We start from the raw sequence: 20,000 nt of genomic DNA, 5'->3' as shown, positions 1-20,000 counted from the left end.
ATGAAAGTCCTTCCTTAACGCCTTCCCCCCGTCTCTCTCTCTCTCTCTCTCTCTCTCTCTCTCTCTCTCTCTCTCTCTCTCTCTCTCTCTCTCTCTCTCTCTCTCTCTCTCTCTCTCTCTCTCTCCGTGACCTTGAAATCCCTCGGTTTGTTATGTTCATGGTTTGCCTTCAGGAATCTAAGGGCTGTTCTAGATAAGCTCCATGAATCCTACAGAACGGCGTCTTAATGAATAGGATACCTAGCTCACCTGGGGACACGGGGGAGGTGAAGTAAGAGGAGGAGGAAGGAGGTGGTGGTGGTGGTGGTGGTGGTGGTGGTGGTGGTATCATAAGCGAACTGGAAGGGAGAGGGGGGAGGGAAAGACGGAGGGAGGGAGTGTAATGTAATACGGTGTAATGTAGTATGTTGAATAATATTGTGTGTGTGTGTGTGTGTGTGTGTGTGTGTGTGTGTGTGTGTGTGTGTGTGTGTGTGCGCCTTAAGCTAGCAAGTTTCAGAATATGTGAGATGCAAGAGAGAGAGAGAGAGAGAGAGAGAGAGAGAGAGAGAGAGAGAGAGAGAGAGAGAGAGAGAGAGAGAGAGAGTCCTTGGAAAATTATGAATAGAGAAATTAAAATGTATATATACATTCAACTTATGTATTTTGTAATGGAAAAGAAAATATTTACATTAGTTCATTCCTAATTTGCATATTTCATTATATACATATACAGAGTGACATTCTGTGCTGTTTTTCGTATTTTGCTGTATGATATTTATTCGTGTTCCTTGTTTTATCTTTTGTTATTCCTACTTCTTCATATTTCTCCTTTTTGTTCTACCTCCCTATATTTATCCTTTCCATTTATTACCAATCATCATATTTATCATTTATCTCACCTTTCTTTATCACCTTCAGTTATCATCCTCATCTCTTTAACCTCACGTTCATAAATAAACTCCTTTTCTTCCTCCTCTTTTCATCTTCGTTTATTCTTAACCTCACATTTATTATTTGTCCTCGTATTTTCCTTCCTTCCTTCAAATTTACGATTATAACGAGGACGAAAAAGTTACGTAGGAGAAAAATCCATGAATTATACGTACAGGTAGAGATGGAAAGAGAGGAAGAAACGAGAAAGATGAGAGGCAAGGAGCAAACAAGAATAACAGAACAGAAGAGGAAGAACAGAAGGAGGAAGAAGAGAAGAAAGATAATATGAGGATAATAGGAATACATTATAAAAATATTCGTGTCCTCGGGATGTTTTACGAAAGATGGAGAGAGAGAGAGAGAGAGAGAGAGAGAGAGAGAGAGAGAGAGAGAGAGAGAGAGAGAGAGAGAGAGAGAGAGAATTGCGTCTATGAAAATCAGGAAGAAGAGGAGAATGAAGCAAATAAACATAAATAATGAGACAATGCTTAAATTTAGAATATTGTAAAAAGGAGCGGGAGGAATAAAGGATGAGGCGGGAGGGAAGGGAAAAGGAAAACAAGGAAAAGCATGATTGTTGATTCTTTTACTGATATTTATTTTCCTCCTCATGTTTCCCACTTTCCCTCACGTTTCCTCCTCCCTTCTAGCGATAATTCCAACGCGTGTTTTTCCGTTTTTGGTCTTTTTTTAAATTTTTTCCTTTCTCGTGTAAATTTTCCAGCTTTTTTGTTATCTATTTCTCTCTCTCTCTCTCTCTCTCTCTCTCTCTCTCTCTCTCTCTCTCTCTCTCTCTCTCTCTCTCTCTCTCTCTCTGTGACATTTTTTTTTACTCTTAGCATCTTACGGACATTTTTTAATATTTTTCTCTCTTCCTTCTTCCCAGTCCCATCATCATCCTTTTCTCCCTCCTCCTCCTCCTCCTCCTCCTCCTCTATAACATTACTTTGGGGCTTGCAACACCATCTCACACACTTTACTGTCTTTCCTCCTCCTCCTCCTCCTCCTCCTCCTCCTCCTCGCTTTTCTGTCATACTCTCACACTCGTTGCGAAGACCTGTTTAATAGTGAAGAATACATAAGGTAACCACACTACATATTTGACTTAAGGTGCACTGTTGTCTATTGTACTGATTGTCTTTGTGTCTCTCCTCTTCTTTTTCCTCTTCTTCTTCTTCGTGTTCCTGCTCCTCCTCTTCCTGTTTACATACTCCTCCTTGTCCTTTTTTGTCTTCAGTTGTTTGTCTCCTTTTTCTTCGCCTTTCTCCTCCTCCTCCTTCTTTTCTCGTATCCTTATCCTCTGTGCTTCATCCTATTTCTTTTTCCTGGTCTGCGTCCTCCTCCTCCTCCTCCTCCTCCTCCTCCTCCTCCTCCTCCTCCTCCTCCTCCTCCTCGTCGTCGTCATCCTTCTCTTTCATCCCGACCTAGTTCTCGTTTTCCTCCTCGTCCTGGGTTTCCTCCTCGTCCTCCTTTTTTTTTTTTTTTTTACTGCTTTTACCTTTACCTCCTCCTCCTCCTCCTCCTCCTCCTCCTCCTCCTCCTCCTCCTGCCGATATGCGGACGCCACTTTATTGCACCTCCTAAGTCAGGATTCTCTTCAACCGCCACAATAACCTTCCTGCTATAGAATACTGTTATTAGCATACATTTTTAATATGTTAGGGTTGTGTGTGGAAAGCATGCAACTCCTCCCTCCCTCCCTCCCTCCTCCTTCTTTTCTCCTTATTTTCTTCCTTTTCTCTCCTTATTTTCTTCCTTCTCTTCCTTCTCCTCGTCTTCCTTGTTGTTTTCTTTGTACATTTGTTTTTCCTTGTTTAGTTCGTTTTGATAGTGATTTTTTGTGTGTTTACTGGTTTAAGTTGTTGTTTGTTTGTTTGTTTTGTTGTTGTTGTTGTTGTTGTTGTTGTTGTTGTTGTTGTTGTTGTTGTTGTTGTAACGTAAGATCATAAATAGATATAAGAAAATAAGGGCAGCTGCAAGAATCCTTTAGGAGTGCGCGTGCCAGTTCCTATTGTTGTTGTTGTTGTTGTTTTTGTTGTTGTTGTTGTTATGAATGTTGTGAATGTAGCAATGTTGGAGCATCATGGGATATGACAAAGGAGGGAATGTACGCACACACACACACACACACACACACACACACACACACACACACACACACACACACACACACACACACAGAGAGAGAGAGAGAGAGAGAGAGAGAGAGAGAGAGAGAGAGAGAGAGAGAGAGAGAGAGAGAGAGAGAGAGAGAGAGAGAGAGAGAGAGGCATGAAGCGTCTCCTAGGTAACACAGGGAAGCGAGTGAGAAGGTGGAAGAAAAAAGATAAAAGAGGGAGAGGGGAAAGGAGTAAAAGAAGGGAGGAGAAAGAAAGAGAGAGAAAAAAAAAGTAAAATAATGGCTGTCGCAAGGAAGGAGTCTTTTTTTTGTTCAATATTTTGTCTTCCTTATAAAGAGAGAGAAAAAAAGGAAGAGAGTAAAAGAAAAATAAAATATATATAATAAACAATGTTACGATTCTCAGTGCACAATGCAACTAAGGACAAAGGAAGAAGAATAAGAGAGAGAAAGAAAGAGAGAGAGAGCGAGAGAATAAAAAAAAGAGAGAGAGGAATAAAATCGAAGGCATCGTAAATAAAAAGGGGAACAAAATGAGGGAATGATATTGAGGTGAACTTTGAATGCATGAAAAATATATTTATATCCTCTTGTCCTTTTTTGGGGGGAGGTTAAGTCCCTCTTGCTTTTGTATATATTGTGATGCATTCAGCTTGGTACATTTACTTTTACCCTTTTGTTGATGGTGAAGGGGCGTGTCTCTGTAACTCACTTCCTCACTCACTCATCGCTCACTCATCGCTCGCTCATCGCTCACTCATATTTTACCATTGGATTTTCACCTTTATTGTTTGTCTCGTGTATGTTGTTTTCTTCTGTTATTTATTCCTTTATTTATTGTGTTTCATTGATCTCTCCTTGTCATTCAACCAGTACTCATATGAATCTCTCTCTCTCTCTCTCTCTCTCTCTCTCTCTCTCTCTCTCTCTCTCTCTCTCTCTCTCTCTCTCTCTCTCTCTCTCTCTCTCTCTCTCTCTCTCTCTGGGACGTACGCTAAGATAATTTTCCTTTACACTCACGCCTACCCACCTACACACACACACACACACACACACACACACACACACACACACACACACACACATGCCACCCACCACCTCACACATGCCACCCACCACCTCACACGTACACACACACACACACACACACACACACACACACACACACACACACACTTGGACACGTACACACGCAAACAAAACACCTCACGGACCTCACACGCCCAAGAGATCCTGACCAATTTGACCTTATTAGTGAGTGGAGTTTGGGCGCGGGTGGGCGGGAGGTGGGCGGGATGTGGGCGGGTGGGTCAGGGTGTTGGTTTAGTGGGTTAGCTGTCTCCACCGAACCACTAGACTCGTGATCGATACCCTCTTGTATTTCCCTCCTCCTCCTCTTCCTCTTCCTCCTCCTCATCCTCCTCCTCTTCCTTCACTACCTCCGTCAAGTTCTGGTTTGTTTGTCCTGTTCGTGTTTCAGGGTTCAACTTGTAGTTATATGTAAGGTTAGGTTAGGTTTGATTAAGTTAGATTTGCTTAAGTTTGGTTTGATTAGGTTAGGTTAGGTTTGATTAAGTTAGATTTGCTTAGGTTAAGTTAGGTTAGGTTAGGTCTGATTAAGTTAGATTTGCTTAAGTTAGGTTTGGTTAGGTTAGGTTAGGTTAGGTTAGGTTAGGTCTGATTAAGTTGGATTTGCTTAAGTTACGTTTGGTTAGGTTAAGTTAGGTTAGAGTAGTTGTATTTCGGTTCTCTACCTGATATTTTGATGGTGTTTATAAGTTTAGGATAGGTTATGTTATGTTAGGTTAGGTTAGGTTAGGTTAGGTTAGATTAGGTTAGGTTGGTTAGGTTAGGTTAGGTTAGGTTAGGTTAGGTTGGTTAGGTTAGGTTAGGTTAGGTTAAGTTTAGGTCAGATTAGGTTAGGTTAGGTTAGGTTAGGTTAAGTTAGGTTAGGTCAGATTAGGTTAGGTTAGGTTAGGTTAGGATAAGTTAGGTTAGGTTAGGTTAAGTTAGGTTAGGTCAGATTGGGTTAGGTTAGGTTAGGTTAGGTTAGGTTAAGTTAAGTTAGGTTAGGTCAGATTAGGTTAGGTTAGGTCAGATTAGGTTAGATTAGGTTGGTTAGGTTAGGTTAAGTTAGGTTAGGTCAGACTAGGTTAGGTTAGGTTAGGTTAGGTCAGATTAGGTTAGGTTGGGTTAGGTTAGATTTTCTCAAACTATTTTTTTCGGGTGCTTTTAATCTTTCAGACTCTTTTGTCTTTCTTAAACGGGCGGGTAATGACTGTAAGGTAAACTGTGGCTTCTTTTCCTTCCTGTGTAATTAAATGTGTTCTGTTCACCTTGAAAAGTGCTGTCGAATTGGGGTGAAAATTGTGTTGTTTTTTTTTCAGTTATTTTTTTTTGTTTCGTTACTGTGTTGCAATTTTTCCTTCCCTTTTCCTTTCTTTTTTGTGTTCTCTTGTGTTTGTGTTATTCTGTTTATTTTTTCATTCTGTTGGTATGTTTTCATCTTTTTCCATCTCTCTCTCTCTCTCTCTCTCTCTCTCTCTCTCTCTCTCTCTCTCTCTCTCTCTCTCTCTCTCTCTCTCTCTCTCTCTCTCTCTCTCTCTCTCTCTCTTTTGAATACTGATCCCATATGTACGATTCCACTCCATCTTCGCCTTTCTCTCTCTCTCTCTCTCTCTCTCTCTCTCTCTCTCTCTCTCTCTCTCTCTCTCTCTCTCTCTCTCTCTCTCTCTCTCTCTCTCTCTCTCTCTCTCTCTCGTCTTTAATATCGTCGCTCTCTCCCCTGCTCCAACCGTCTCGCTTCCTCCTGTCCTTCCATCCATCCATCCCTCCTTCCCTCCTTCACAGTGTAATCTCTCTCTCTCTCTCTCTCTCTCTCTCTCTCTCTCTCTCTCTCTCTCTCTCTCTCTCTCTCTCTCACTTCCCACTCATCGTTCTCATCTCTCGTCGCGACCGTTCACCCACTTCATCTCTCTCTCTCTCTCTCCCTCCCTCCTCTCCCAGCCCTCTCCGTCCTCTTCCTACTTCCCCCTTCCTCTCCCTTCCTCTCTACTATCTTCCCCCTTCCTCTCGGGACCCAAGATGAACAAGACACAAGGCGGGACAGACGGACCCGATAACTTATCTAAACACGGGCAGAAGGTCCATACTATGACCGCCTGCGCTTCGGGACTCCATATGTCTCTCCTTTTCGACCCCTTCTCTCTCTCTCTCTCTCTCTCTCTCTCTCTCTCTCTGGGATGTATTTTTTTGCTCTCATTTTCGGTCTCTTTTTTTTTCCTATTTTTATTTTCTTCCTTGCTTTGTCGTTTTTTTATATATCCGTTTTCATTCGTTTTCTGTCATTCTCTCTCTCTCTCTCTCTCTCTCTCTCTCTCTCTCTCTCTCTCTCTCTCTCTCTCTCTCTCTCTCTCTCTCTCGTTCGCTCGCTCGCTTGCTTCCTAAGGTCGTTTCTTCCTTGATGGATCGAGGAAGAAGTGAAAAAAAAAAAAAAAAGAAGGTGATTAGTGACGGAGGAAGCGGATTATGAGGATGATGAGGGAGAGGAAGTACAGATGAAAAGAGGCAAGAAAGGAAAATGAGCAGGAGGACGAGGAAAATGAGGAGAATGAGGATATATAACATGAGTGTGATGGTGAAAATGAGTGTCCAAGAGAGGAAGATAGATGACGCAGTAAGGGATGGGTCTGCCCGGTTTATGGACAGCCGTTGGCTTTATCTAGATGGATTTTGATGCCTCTCTGGAGTCCCGCCGCCAGTGGAGAAGTGAGGCTCAGTGCTACTCACTCCCAAAGCCGCGGGTTCATCAAGGGGAGGTAATGGGAGGGGTACAATGCGCTCACCCATTCTATACTCTCGGGATTCTATGGAAATTGTCTCTAAGGAAATTATTTTCGTGATGGTTCTTGTTTGTGGTAGTTTTTCTCACTTCATGGGGTAAAAATTAAAGCGACCCAACGTAGCTATGCTTCACCTAATCTAACCAACCTAACTTCAGCTAACGTAACCTAACTTAACCTAACCTAACTGAACCTAGCTTAACCCCACCCAACTTGACGCTAACAAAAGCTAACCTTACCTAACGTAACTTAACTAAACTTCACCCAACCCAAGCCCAGACTCATGTAACGTCACCTTTTCTAACTTAACCTAGTCTTACCTAACTTTACTTAACCTAACGATACAAAACCCACCCCCAAACTAACCCAAGCATAACTTCAGCTAACCATACGCAACTGAACTTCACATTATTTAACTTAGCGAAACATAACATGACATAACATACAATAACAGGATGAAAATAATTACTTCTATGGGAGACCTTTGAGGTATAACATTCATAGATTAATTCACCGCGAGGGAACTTTAGAGGAAACAATTCTTCCTGTTCATGTCCTTCATTCCGACTTATCTTTCTTCTTTCTTTCCCTCTTTCCCTTTCTCTTTTATCTTCCGGTGTCATCTCTTCCCCCTCGCCCTGTCCCGCGAATGGCTAGCTAATGAGTTACTTTAGGGGATGTTTGGCCACGGTTTAATGACCCTCAATAAAAGTTTAGGCGGCAATCTCCCCTGTGACATTAAGTAATAGGATTGTGTGGCCGTGCCGCGTAAATCCAACAGGAACTCACTGAACGAAACTCACACGCGCGAAGAAAGGAGGATGGAGATTCGAACGTTAAGGAAATGTATGTAATAATGAAGGAAGTTACGAAGAAAAGGAAGGTAAAGGAATGGGGGAAAAGGAAAAGTCAGTGGTAAAGGAAGGGGGAATTATTTGAACGTTAAGGAAATGTGAATGATAACGAAGGAGTTCGCGAAGAAAAGGAAGGAAAAGTAACGGATGCTCGAAATAAATGGTAGTGTAGATTCGAATGATTAAAACATTATTAGGTGTGTGTGAGGTAAAGGAAGGGAAGTAACTTGAACGTTCAGGAAATGTAAATGATAACGAAGAAGGTCGTCTTGAAAGAAAATGAACATACGAAATAAAAAAAAAAAAGATTTGAAAGAAAAAAAAAGAATGCGAAAATTGAGCGAGAGGAAAATCTGGAATGCTAAGAAAACAAATAGTGAACCGAAAGCTCGTAAAACAGCTCTCGGATATAGTTATACCGCGCTATACGTGATCGAATTACGATGACAAGGATCAAACGCCAATTAGTTTACGGCTTAATGCATTTAGGGTGAAGGGAGGGGGGCAGGCGCATCAAGGGTCAGGGAGAAAGGATTCAGAGGGAGAGGAGGGTTCAGGGAGAGACAGGGAAAGAGGAAGGGAGGAAGGATCTGGGGAGGGGTAGGGTTTGAAAGCGGAAAGGACTGATGAGAGATTATACCGGAGGGTGGAAAAAGGGAGAGAAAAATGTGGAGGAGGAAAGAGAAAAGAGAGTTGAAGAGAGGGAGGGAGGGAGAGAAAGAGAGACTCCGTGTGGCGAATAAGAGAAAAAGGAGAGGAAGGAAGAAGAAAAGGTGTGATGAATGTACCTTTTTTTTTTTAAGTAATTAGTAAGGAGGTAACCAATTTGTTTTATCAGCTTTCTTTCATTCCGTCCTTTTATTCATTTCTTATTCATTCACCTTTTCGAAGTGTTTTCTCTCTCTCTCTCTCTCTCTCTCTCTCTCTCTCTCTCTCTCTCTCTCTCTCTCTCTCTCTCTCTCTCTCTCTCTCTCTCTCTCTCTCTCTCTCTCTCTCTCTCTGTGTGTGTGTGCGTAATCCCAGTTTTCATTTGCATATTTCTTTTTACCATTTCTTTTTTTATGTTTCTTTTCCTCTTTGTCCCCTCTGCCTTTTCATTCTCTTCCCTCTTCTCTCCCCAACTGTTGCCTTATCCTCCTTTTTTTGCATATTCCCCTTCCCCATATCCGTCCACGCGCCTGTCCTTGCGTCTGTCTATCATTTTTACTTTTGTCTTATCCCTAGTCCTCTCTCTCTCTCTCTCTCTCTCTCTCTCTCTCTCTCTCTCTCTCTCTCTCTCTCTCTCTCTCTCTCTCTCTCTCTCTCTCTCTCTCTCTCTCTCTCTCTCTCTCTCTCTCTCTCTCGTGCGTGTCTGAAGAATGAGGAACCCATATAAGTAATCCTTCAATTCACTTCTCCTCCTCCTCCTCCTTCGTCCTTCCTTCCCTTATACCTGCACGCCCTTCCTCCTTCCTACCTCACTTCCTTCAGAGCACATTTATACCTTCGTCTCCTTCCCTCCTTATCCTTCCTTTCCTTAAGAACGCAGCATCCTTACATCCTTGGGTATCCTTTGCCTTTCTGCCCTCGCTCTTCGCTCCTTCCCTGGCGTCCCTTCGCTCGTCCCTCTCCGTGGCGTGTTTGGTGAGCGTGCCCTGATGAATCCCGCCAGGTTTTAGGGCCCGGTGAATCCCCCTCAGTATTTGGGGTCCACAACTGTAAGGATGGGTCCTACTAAGCCATCTGGATCGCCCGTCATCTTCCCTTCCTTACTATTGAGACACACACGTACACACGCTAACGCACCGACGCACACACTGTTAGAATAAGACTATTTCCGATTAGATATTTTGTAATTTTTCCCTTCTTAGTATTGAAACACACACACACACACACACACACACACACACACACACACAAGCTTGGACACTTACGCATATCCACATCCACACAATTCACGTCCACACAATTTCTTCCATACACTGTCAGTTGGAATAAGATTACTTCCACCTGCTTTCTTCATCATCTTCCCTTCCTTACTATTGAGACGCACGCACATACACACTCACTCACTCATACGCTGACGCACACATTCACGCACTGCCGGTTAGAAAAAGAGTGCTATTTTCACTCGGTTCGTTCGTCATCTTCCCTTCCTTAGTACTGAAACAAACTCACGCATACACACACACACACACACACACACACACACACACACACACACTAGGAGTCAAGTAAGATAAAAGATATTTCTACTCCTCCAGTTACCAAAGGAAAGACGAAATAGCCTTGGAAAGCTGGTGCTAATAATGCACGCTTGTTATAGCAGCTTTTCGCCTCGTTTATTTCCTTTAAGCGACGTAATTACAGGTACTCAGCTATACCTCGGCTCACCTGTCCTCGCTGGGAAGAATTACCTGGAGGAGCGGAATGTGCCCGTCTCTGTGCTGTTTCCTCGAGGGATTAAATTTTTTTTTAACGAGTTTTATGTTAGGTTAGGTTAGGTTATTTGTTAGGTTTATGTTAGGTTAGGTTTTATGTCACGTATCTAGACTCCTGTTTCTATTCACCTTTCCTTTGTTGGTCTGTTACCTTTTGTTGTGATCTTGGTGTTTTGTCACCTGTCCAAGCGTGTTTATTCACAGTGACATGTAGTAAGGATTATTTCGATCTTTTGCTAATAAGTGTCGCGTTTCCCTGTCTCGTAGGTTAAGAGGGGACCTGATAGAAGCCTTTAAGATGTATAGGGGTTATAACAAACTTGATCAGTAATTGGGATGGAACAAGAAATAACAGGTTCAAGCTTGGAAAATTTAGGGTCAAGAAAGAGATAGGAAGGTCTCTCTCTCTCTCTCTCTCTCTCTCTCTCTCTCTCTCTCTCTCTCTCTCTCTCTCTCTCTCTCTCTCTCTCTCTCTCTCTCTCTCTCTCTCTCTCTCTCTCTCTCTCTCTCTCTCTCAGGCAGTTTGCATTCCGAGGGGCGCGGGTGCAGCCTCGTGACAATAGGACAATAGCACCTTCTGGCCCTCTTGCCTGCTAAAACAAAGGAGCATCGCTTAAGTACTTTTGCGCATCCCCCCTCCACCCGCGCCGCCCTTCGTGTTAGTGTGCCCGGCGCCCTCATTAGAATAGAATAGGAAGGGTAATGGTGCCTGTACCCCCGCGTAGTGGTTGGCGAGAGAAAGGGCGAACCATTCTCTGTCATGGCCAAAGTACGTCAATTGCATAGAAATGAGCTGATGTTTATTCATTGTGTCGTTAAGAAAAATATGATGGGGAGTGGCTGGACCTGAATAATGTGTTGAGTATAGGCGGCTTTCTTTATGACCAGCTGCAGTTGTAAAGTAAGTTATAAATAAGTAAGATGATAACAGTTACAATGATATCAGTTATGCTTTCAACCGTGCGTAACTTTTTAGAAAGGAAAGCTTGGAGTGAAAACGTAAAAATAAAGAAAATGTAACTAATATAAAGTATAACTACACTAAAAACATGAACTGAGTAGCTGTAACAATGCATACAGACAGACAGACACAGACAAGACGCAAAAATGAACTAAATATCTCCATGGCGGTCCTGTTATGCTCTTTGAAATATCGCATTCTGCTTTTTAATTTTTTTACAGATGAATTTTTAAGACCTCTGTTTTTTTTGGTATGCATTATCGAATATTCCACGCCGAGTTTGAGTTACTTTTATCACTACATTTGGCCTCATAGCTGTGAAAAACGTGACAGACAGACAGACAGACAGACAGACGGAGAGGCAGGCAGACAGAGCACTCATGGTAATATAATGATAAACAGCGTCGTATAATTTGAAGACACGGATGAAGAAGTGGTCAGGAATCATCGCCGTAACTCTGGAAGCGATAAACTCCAGCATGCCAATGAATGGAGGTAAAAAAAAAAGTTCCATAAATGAATACTGAATAAGTTACCGAAGCGTTTAATTTCTTGTCAGGTTGGAGTTCTTACATTTGAAATCCTTTACCAGCGAGAACTCCATTGTGGTGTGTCAGAGAGGAGTTGAATTGAAACTTTGCTCTTTAATTTCAGTATTTTTGCAAGTATACATTTTTATTATTGTGCAGTTTATTGTGTATGATAATTTGCTTTTCTCCTTGTATTGTGCTTCCCTTCATACGTAAACCAGTAAATGATGATGATGATAATAATAATAATAATAATAATAATAATAATAATAATAATAATAATAATAATAATAATAATAGAACAACGAATAAAATAAACAAAAATATTTCTCTAAGTATCCCCTTTGGAGCTGTACACTATTTCTCCCTCTCTTCCTTCCTTCCGAGGCTTTAACTCTTTCCAGTGAAAAGATTCGAACAAATGAATCTGGTTCGAACAAAGATTCATCTGAGACAGCAGTAAATCTTGAGGCAGCAGCTTGCAGTTCATAAATCCTTGGGTGAATACGACTTGCTGCGTTTTTTCCCCTCCCTCGTACTGCATTTGTGTCCACTAATGATAGGAGCAGCGGAGGGAACTGTTTGTGGCGACTCGCGGAGAGAAAGAGGCAGGAAAAGAGAGAAAGAGAGGGAGGTAGAGGCATGGGAGAAGAGGGAGGAGAAGGTTAAGGTGATAGGTAGAGTGAAAGGCATGGGAGAGGAGAGAGAGGCGTAGTGTGATAAGTAGAGGAGAGAGGCAGAGAGGAAGAGGGAAGTGTGGGAGGTAGAGTAAAGGCTTGGGAGAGGAGAGAGTGAAGGGGAGAGAGGGAGAGGTAAGGGGAACGGGGCTAGAATGTGACGGCTATAGGTATATATAGTCTGGGGGTCGTATATTGTATTCTATGGGTATTTAAAATTGAAATGAGGTCGGTAGTGGAGGGTGGTCTATGCAAATATTCGATGTTTGTTGATTTTTCCGTTTGTTTCCTCCAATAAAACTATTTCACCGTACCTGCGGATTGTATCGAAAGTAGGAGTGATTAATTATCCGTAATGGTCAAATTCTGTGTATTTTTTTTATAGTAATACACATCTTTCTGACCACATAAATTTAAGCTTCAGATGACATACTCTCCCCGTTTTCTTTCAGTGTCAATACGCAGCGGCACTCAGTCGTAAAATATGAATAGAAATTCCAGCCACAAGCATTCTCGAGTGAAAAATTAGGTCAGGCACTTGATAATCTGATTGTTTGTAAGTCCACTTGCAGCTTTAGTGGGTTTGGACTTGAGAGGGAAGTGGAGAACATGAGCTGGGGAGAGACGAGAGATGATAGAAGCTTAGGTGGGATACTACACTATTTTCTGTTGGTTGTTTAAAATATATATGTTTTTAGGTGTGGTAATGTTATTTAATCTTTTCACTCCTATTTGACACATCTTTCCTCAATCACATACCACTTTGAGTCATCTTTTCTTGCTTTATAGCACACACCAAACAATGTACTATCTAGAAATTGCAAAATGTATTTATTTTTCATCCTCCCTCTTTCTTGAAGATACTATCAGAGTTCCAATATATTGCTTTTAGTACTGTGGATTCTTGCATATCGCAGTGGAAGGGTTAATCCATTGTTCTGAGATGTTCTGTTTCGTTTCTTTTCAGGAAGTTGAGACGAGACGAAAGGGAAAGGAGGAAGAAGGCTTGGGTGAGTGTCGACATTTTGTTCATGTTTGTCAAGTAATTTCTATGATATTTTTCTAGGTTTATGCCCATGTTTCTGCTTATTTCCACATCATTACTAACGTTTTCATTCTTCGCTTAGAGGGAAATTGAGATCTTGCAAAAACGTTATGTTAAGATTTACATATTTTCTGCATGCTCACTTCTTGCTTTCGTTTTTTTTCATTGTCAGTGTTATTTTTTTTTATTTTTCTTAGATTTAAATATTGCTTTTAGGGTAATTTCTCGCACTCTGTATATTTTCATGTTAGAATTAATGCTTGTTTTCCTTAATTTAATTTATTTTTTATGTAAGGAGAGACATAAGGAAAGGTAAACATGTAAAAAGTGATGCATATACTCCCGCAGGATTTAGAGGTATAGATATGCAGCGACAAGGCCTGATAAACTATTAGGTAGTGAAAAACGTTATCTGAAACTTTTCCCTAATCTTGCGCGAGGACAAAGTTTTCACTCAATATCTTAACGCCTCTCAAGTTTTATTTTTTTTTTCATTTTTTTCGCCTTTTATGGATATTTTCTTACATGAGATTAATGGTGAAAATAGTTCTTATTGACATTAATAAAGCGTCGTGTTCCGCCAACCACTTGTCATTAATTAACGTGGCTGGAACTTTTCCCTCATTAGAACACAGCAAGTCATTTGAAACAGTCCACCATTTAAAGGGCGGCCATAATGAATGTGTGTGTTGATATATATGTATTTTTTTGTTATCTTATTGCTTTATGATTTATGTGACTAATTTATGTATGATAATTGCAGTTACTTACTTTTAAAGGCCAATTATTCCTCCCATTTCATTCATCACACACTCACACACACACACACACACACACACACACACACACACGTTCACTTTCACCTCCCCATCTATACTTACAAATAAAATAACAGTTACTGATCGAAGCTTATAGTAGAGCTGAGAAGCAATGGAGTCAGTGAGTGCAGGGTATAAGGGGACTTTCCTGGGTGACATAAGTAACGTAAACGGCATGAATAACGTACAAAGATATACACTATTGAAAGTTACGCTACGTTTTTTATAATGCCAGATAATATAAGCGACATGATCACATACAAATAAAAATCATAAGCATAAATCTTCATACTGACATATGAGGGCCGTGATTAACCACCTGATTAGGGCACCTGAACTGAATACCAATACTTTTTCCGCATAACAAGCAACAAGCAATTGATATTCGAGTCGATAGAAGCAGACCAGCTGATCACAGGTAGCCCAGGTTACACGGTCCGGGCAGGCAACAAGCAGGTAATGGGCGCTGTTAACAAGGGGTGATAGAGATGACTAGCCAATATGTTGTGAAGATTAATTGCAATAGCAGGTACGGAGGATTACCTGTGCTGATGTTATTACCTGGTGAGAAAGGTAATTCAAGTGGCGTGGAGGACTGTGAGCGGAAGCGTGTGGAAAATGCGAAACAATGCAATGAGATAATTTTGATTTCAAATATACACCTGCTTTTTTTTTTCATACCACGTCATACAATATTGTATAATCGGAAGGGGGAAAAAAATGAATGAGCGTAGATTTAGTTTTGTTTTTGCGGCGGAATGCGTGGCGGTGGAATGGAAATTTGTGGCGGTATGTATGTATGTACGTGCGTGCTGCGTTTCGTTTAAAATAATCGCGCCGTGAACCATATGTCGGCGCCGAGTTTCATATTATATAACACGAGTTTTCTTCCTTCCTTTCTTTTTTTTTTCTCTCTATTTTCCGATCATTGCTACGTCTTCTCAAATTCTCTCTCTCTCTCTCTCTCTCTCTCTCTCTCTCTCTCTCTCTCTCTCTCTCTCTCTCTCTCTCTCTCTCTCTCTCTCTCTCTCTCTCTCTCTCTCTTGTTACTGATCCTATTATCCGGAATACGATTTTTTTTTCAGATATTTCGATAATTTCTAAATTTAAACTTTTCCTTTCACTTGCAGTCCTTCCAACACACACACACACACACACACACACACACACACTCTCTCTCTCTCTCTCTCTCTCTCTCTCTCTCTCTCTCTCTCTCTCTCTCTCTCTCTCTCTCTCTCTCTTTCTGAGGTCGACAAACTCATTCTTCCTCTTCCTCCGATTCACTGATTTCACCTGTCCGTCTACACCTGAGGGAAAGGAGAACGAGAGGGAAGTGAAATGGAGGAGAAACAAAGGGAGACGTAGCTTAGGAACAGATAAAAAAAAAATGAGAAACCTGAGAGACGTAGCGACAGAAATAGCAGGAAAGAGAAACAGGAGAGAAAAGCGAAGAGGAAGTGAAAGAAGAGGAGAAGGAGAAGGAGAAAAAGTAAGAACATGAAAGGAAAAGAATAAGAAAAGGAATCACTGAAACGATGATGAGAGAGGGAAGAGTGAAAACATGAAAGTATAGGAGACGAAGGATGGATAGATAAAGACTGGAAACGAGGAAGTAAATGAATAATAAAAAAAAAGATAAAGGAGCAGAAGGAAAGGGTTAGGTGAGGAGGAAGGAAAGGAAGAGGAGGAGGGGCAGATGGAGGAGGAGGGAGGGTAACATATGGATAGTGAAAGGTGGAGAGGAGAGTGGATAAAGAGAAATGGAGTCGAAAGAAAGGGAAAGACGTAGAGAGAATAAAAATAAGACGAGGGAGAGCGTGAGAGGAGAGGTAGACGTGGGAGGTGAAGGAAGAGGATTAGAGAGAGAGAGAAGAAGAAAGGAAAGCGAGAAAGACAGACACAAATAAATAAAAGAAATGGAAGACGAGAAAAGAGAAAAAGGAGAAAATTATTATAGATGTAGTGGGTGGTCTGAGAGAGGGAGAGAGAGAGAGAGAGAGAGAGAGAGAGAGAGAGAGAGAGAGAGAGAGAGAGAGAGAGAGAGAGAGAGAGAGAGAGAGAGAGAGAGAGAGAGAATCAAAAGAAAAAAATATAGACAGAAAGAAGAGGGGGAGACAAGAAAATAGATTAAAAGAAGACTGAAGGAATAGAAACCCAAAAAAAGAGAAAGAGGAAGAGGAGGAAAAAGAAGAGAGACGTCTTAGCTGGTATAGAGAGAGAGAGAGAGAGAGAGAGAGAGAGAGAGAGAGAGAGAGAGAGAGAGAGAGAGAGAGAGAGAGAGAGAGAGAGAGAAAGAAAGAGAGAGACTCCGAAGAAAAAGACACCGGGAAAAGAGAAAGACAGGACAGGGAGAAATGGAGTGAAGAAAGGAATGGAAAGAGGAGGAGGAGGAGGTGAAAAAGAGCAGGAGGCAGAGACGAAAGAGGAGGAGGAGGAGGAGGAGGAGGAGAGATGTCTTAGAGTCTGTATCTTACCACGGGGGGCCGGCGACGCACCACAGGGCCCCAGTGGTGATGAAGGAGGCTGTTGGGTTCCCGCGACAATGCATATACATAGCGCATTGTAACTCCCGACCTTGAGAACCGAAACCGACCCAGACCGCCCCGACCTCCCCGCTGACGTGGCCGAAAGATGACGACAAGGTGACCGATTCCATATAACGACCCCACGACGACCCACCCCTGGATATGAGCACACACCCTCCTCCTCCCTCCTCCCTCTCCTCCTCCTCCTCCTGGTTCTCCTTTTCTTCTTTTTCACTGTCTCCTCTCGTGTTTTTATTTTTTCTTGTTTTTTTGCCGCCCACGCTCTCTCTCTCTCTCTCTCTCTCTCTCTCTCTCTCTCTCTCTCTCTCTCTCTCTCTCTCTCTCTCTCTCTCTCTCTCTCTCTCTCTCTCTCTCTCTCTCTGTCTCTGCAACATTTGACCTTAAATGTAAGTCTCGTAATGATTCTGTGTGGGAGAGAGAGAGAGAGAGAGAGAGAGAGAGAGAGAGAGAGAGAGAGAGAGAGAGAGAGAGAGAGAGAGAGACTAGGCTTAAACTCTGTTGTGGCCTTTGTACTAGTGTGTGTGTGGGTGGCTGGGCTGCCTGGCTGGCTAGATGTGAGTGGCTGGGTGAATGGACAAGTATTTTTCTTTTTTTCTTTTTGTATTAATTATGAAGCTATAAACGCCCATGTATGAATTTATGCATGTTATATTCCACATATGTTTTGGGGGGACTGAAGGAACGACGGGGACATGCAGCCAGGAACTCGAACAGACAGGCAGACAGGTAGACGGACAGGCGAATAGAGAGACTGACAGAAGAAAAAGAAAAAAAAAGCGGCAATAAGCGATTCCTAAACCTTTCCAGTTCACTAAATGCGCAAAAACAACAAAAGACCCTCACGCTGACAACACAGCGGGGCCGAAACCAAACAAGGTCCTCCCGCCAAAACCCACACGCAGGAAAAATGTTTTAAAGTATCGAAAAATATAACACTTAAAAAAAAAAAAAAAAAAGAGCTACACTAGAACCGGTTTAAAAATTGTGTAACCTCACGTGAGAGTAAGTGAAAAGAATGACACGGATAAAATGGTTGTAGTAGTACCTGGGGGACGAAGGTTTCCAATTTCAAGGTGGCTCATGGAATTGAAAAACTGGAGGAAAAATTATTGGAGTACTTATGAATTATGCCAGAACCGGTTGTACGAATCAGGATGCCACTGAAAAGAATACCTAGGGAAGTACCTCAAGATGTGGGTGAAGTTTGTGAATAGAAAAATGAAACAATGCATTAAAAAAAAAAAAATAGAAATAAGAATAGGAGTGAAAAAAAATAAAAATGGACTGATAAAATACTTTGAAAAAATGCCTGGAATTGAGATGGAGTTTGGAAATATTAAAGTGGTTTAGAACAATCACAATACTAAAATAAAAAAATAAAAAAATCGGGGAAAAGGTGAAATGAGAAGAAGGCTGCAGGAAAAAAAATATAAAAAATGATAATAATAATAATAAAAATGGAAGTTGTGAATAAGATGACTTACATAATTGAAAAGAGGAGCAAAAAGAAGGATATAGCTAAAGTATCCTGAGGAATGCCAAGAGATGGAGGAGAAACTTGTAAATGTTAAAATGACTCATGTAACTGACGAAAAACGACAAAAATAAGGTCACAACATTAAAAAAAAAAAAAAAAATCGAGAAAGGAGAGAAAAAGAAGGCTACAAATAAAATACTGAGAAAAATTAGTAGATTGAGAATTAACTTGTAAAACTTAAAATGACTCATGTAACTGAAGAAAAAAGAAAAAAAATAAGGTCACAACATAAAAAAAAAAAAAAATCGAGAAAGGAGTGAAAAGAAGGCTACAGGTAAAGTACTCTGAGAAATACCAGGAGATGCAGGGGCGGCTTGTGAACTCTAAGGTGGCTTACGTAATTGCAAAACGGCCTCGTGATGCGGCTCGTCTCATCGCGAATGCAAAGCCGCCGCACCTTAACAGCGGCGCGAAGCAGACGGTAAAGGCCACGAAGCCATTGGGAAAGAGAGGAAAAATTTAATTAAGCCGTGAATAGCCAGCAACCGAGATTACCCCGCCGCTAACCTATGACCGCGCACTCCGAATCAGGTGGGAAACAAAAGCGCAATGAAACGGAGCGTAATTAGCACTCAGGTGGGGCGAGTGGCGCCGTACTACCTGTGTAAGGGGTGGGGGTTGAGGGGAGGGGGGTTGGCAAAGGGTTTAGTAGAAATTCGTGGGTCTTCTTTAGATAACTAGTGAGTTTTAATTTTTCAGGTGAAGAAGTTGTTGTTGTTGTTGTTGTTGTTGTTGTTGTTGCTGTTGTTGTTTTATTGATATTGATACTGTTGTTGTTGTTGTTGTTGATGCTGGTGGTGGTGGTGTTTTTGTTGTTGTTGTTGTTGTTGTTTTTGTTGTTGCTACTAATATTATTGGTGGTGTCACTCGCACTGCTGGCGTCGCTGTTGTTGCTAGCATTCCCGTCCATTCATATTTGCCAGCGGGGCGCGTACTTCAGCTCAATCATTGCCACTATTCACTTCACCTGTGTGCCATTGTTAACACGATCAGCGGGGACAGCAGTGATCATGATTAGCTATGGCGGCATCACCAGGTGTCTGCGGCTGTAATCCCCATAGAGGTCACACACAGGCTGGGTACGTACAGGAGACTGACCCTGAAACCCTGACAATTACACGAGAAACACGTACGTAACACTCCCACGTACTCTCCCACGTACACACACACGTACACACTTGGAGATGGTACTCTGCATATCTTAACACTTCCCACCGTTCATCAGTAAAGCAGTACATATCAAAACACGTGTCCAAGTATAGAATTTATGTTACAATTTTGGATATACCACCTGTAGTGAGTTATCCGGGACTTGCACGCGTGACCAGGTGAGCTGTAGGAGTTCTGTGTGTGTGTGTGTGGGGGGGGGGGAGGCGCAGACTGAAGCACTAGTGTAGACTTAACTTAGAGCTAACTAGTGCATTTCTTTTATTTTATGCATGTATTTATGGTTCCAGTACTTTCTCTCTCTCTCTCTCTCTCTCTCTCTCTCTCTCTCTCTCTCTCTCTCTCTCTCTCTCTCTCTCTCTCTCTCTCTCTCTCTCTCTCTCTCTCTCTCTCTCTCTCTCTCTCTCTCGTTATTTAATTTCTGCCTAAATTTACTTCACATCCTGTCTTTCTTTTGCACCTTTTCTCTCTCTCTCTCTCTCTCTCTCTCTCTCTCTCTCTCTCTCTCTCTCTCTCTCTCTCTCTCTCTCTCTCTCTCTCTCTCTCGTGTATTCTTTCCTACCTACACT

The 20,000-nt window shown here is 41.8% G+C and overlaps 1 long non-coding RNA gene across 5 annotated transcripts in view; it reads left to right on the top strand.

Annotated features, from left to right (window-relative positions):
* Window positions 1-20,000, top strand: part of LOC135091001 (uncharacterized) — a 227,504-nt gene that overhangs the window by 159,309 nt on the left and 48,195 nt on the right. For all 5 annotated transcript variants that reach the window (XR_010262238.1, XR_010262236.1, XR_010262235.1 and 2 more), the window contains one exon: window positions 13,286-13,328. This is a non-coding gene — a long non-coding RNA (uncharacterized LOC135091001). The remainder of the gene's footprint in view (window positions 1-13,285; window positions 13,329-20,000) is intronic.

This window comes from Scylla paramamosain, chromosome 36 (genome assembly GCF_035594125.1).
Source record: "Scylla paramamosain isolate STU-SP2022 chromosome 36, ASM3559412v1, whole genome shotgun sequence".
Lineage (NCBI taxonomy): Eukaryota > Metazoa > Arthropoda > Malacostraca > Decapoda > Portunidae > Scylla > Scylla paramamosain.
Note: the sequence above shows the minus strand (reverse complement) of the source record. Positions and strands in the feature narration are given on the sequence as shown.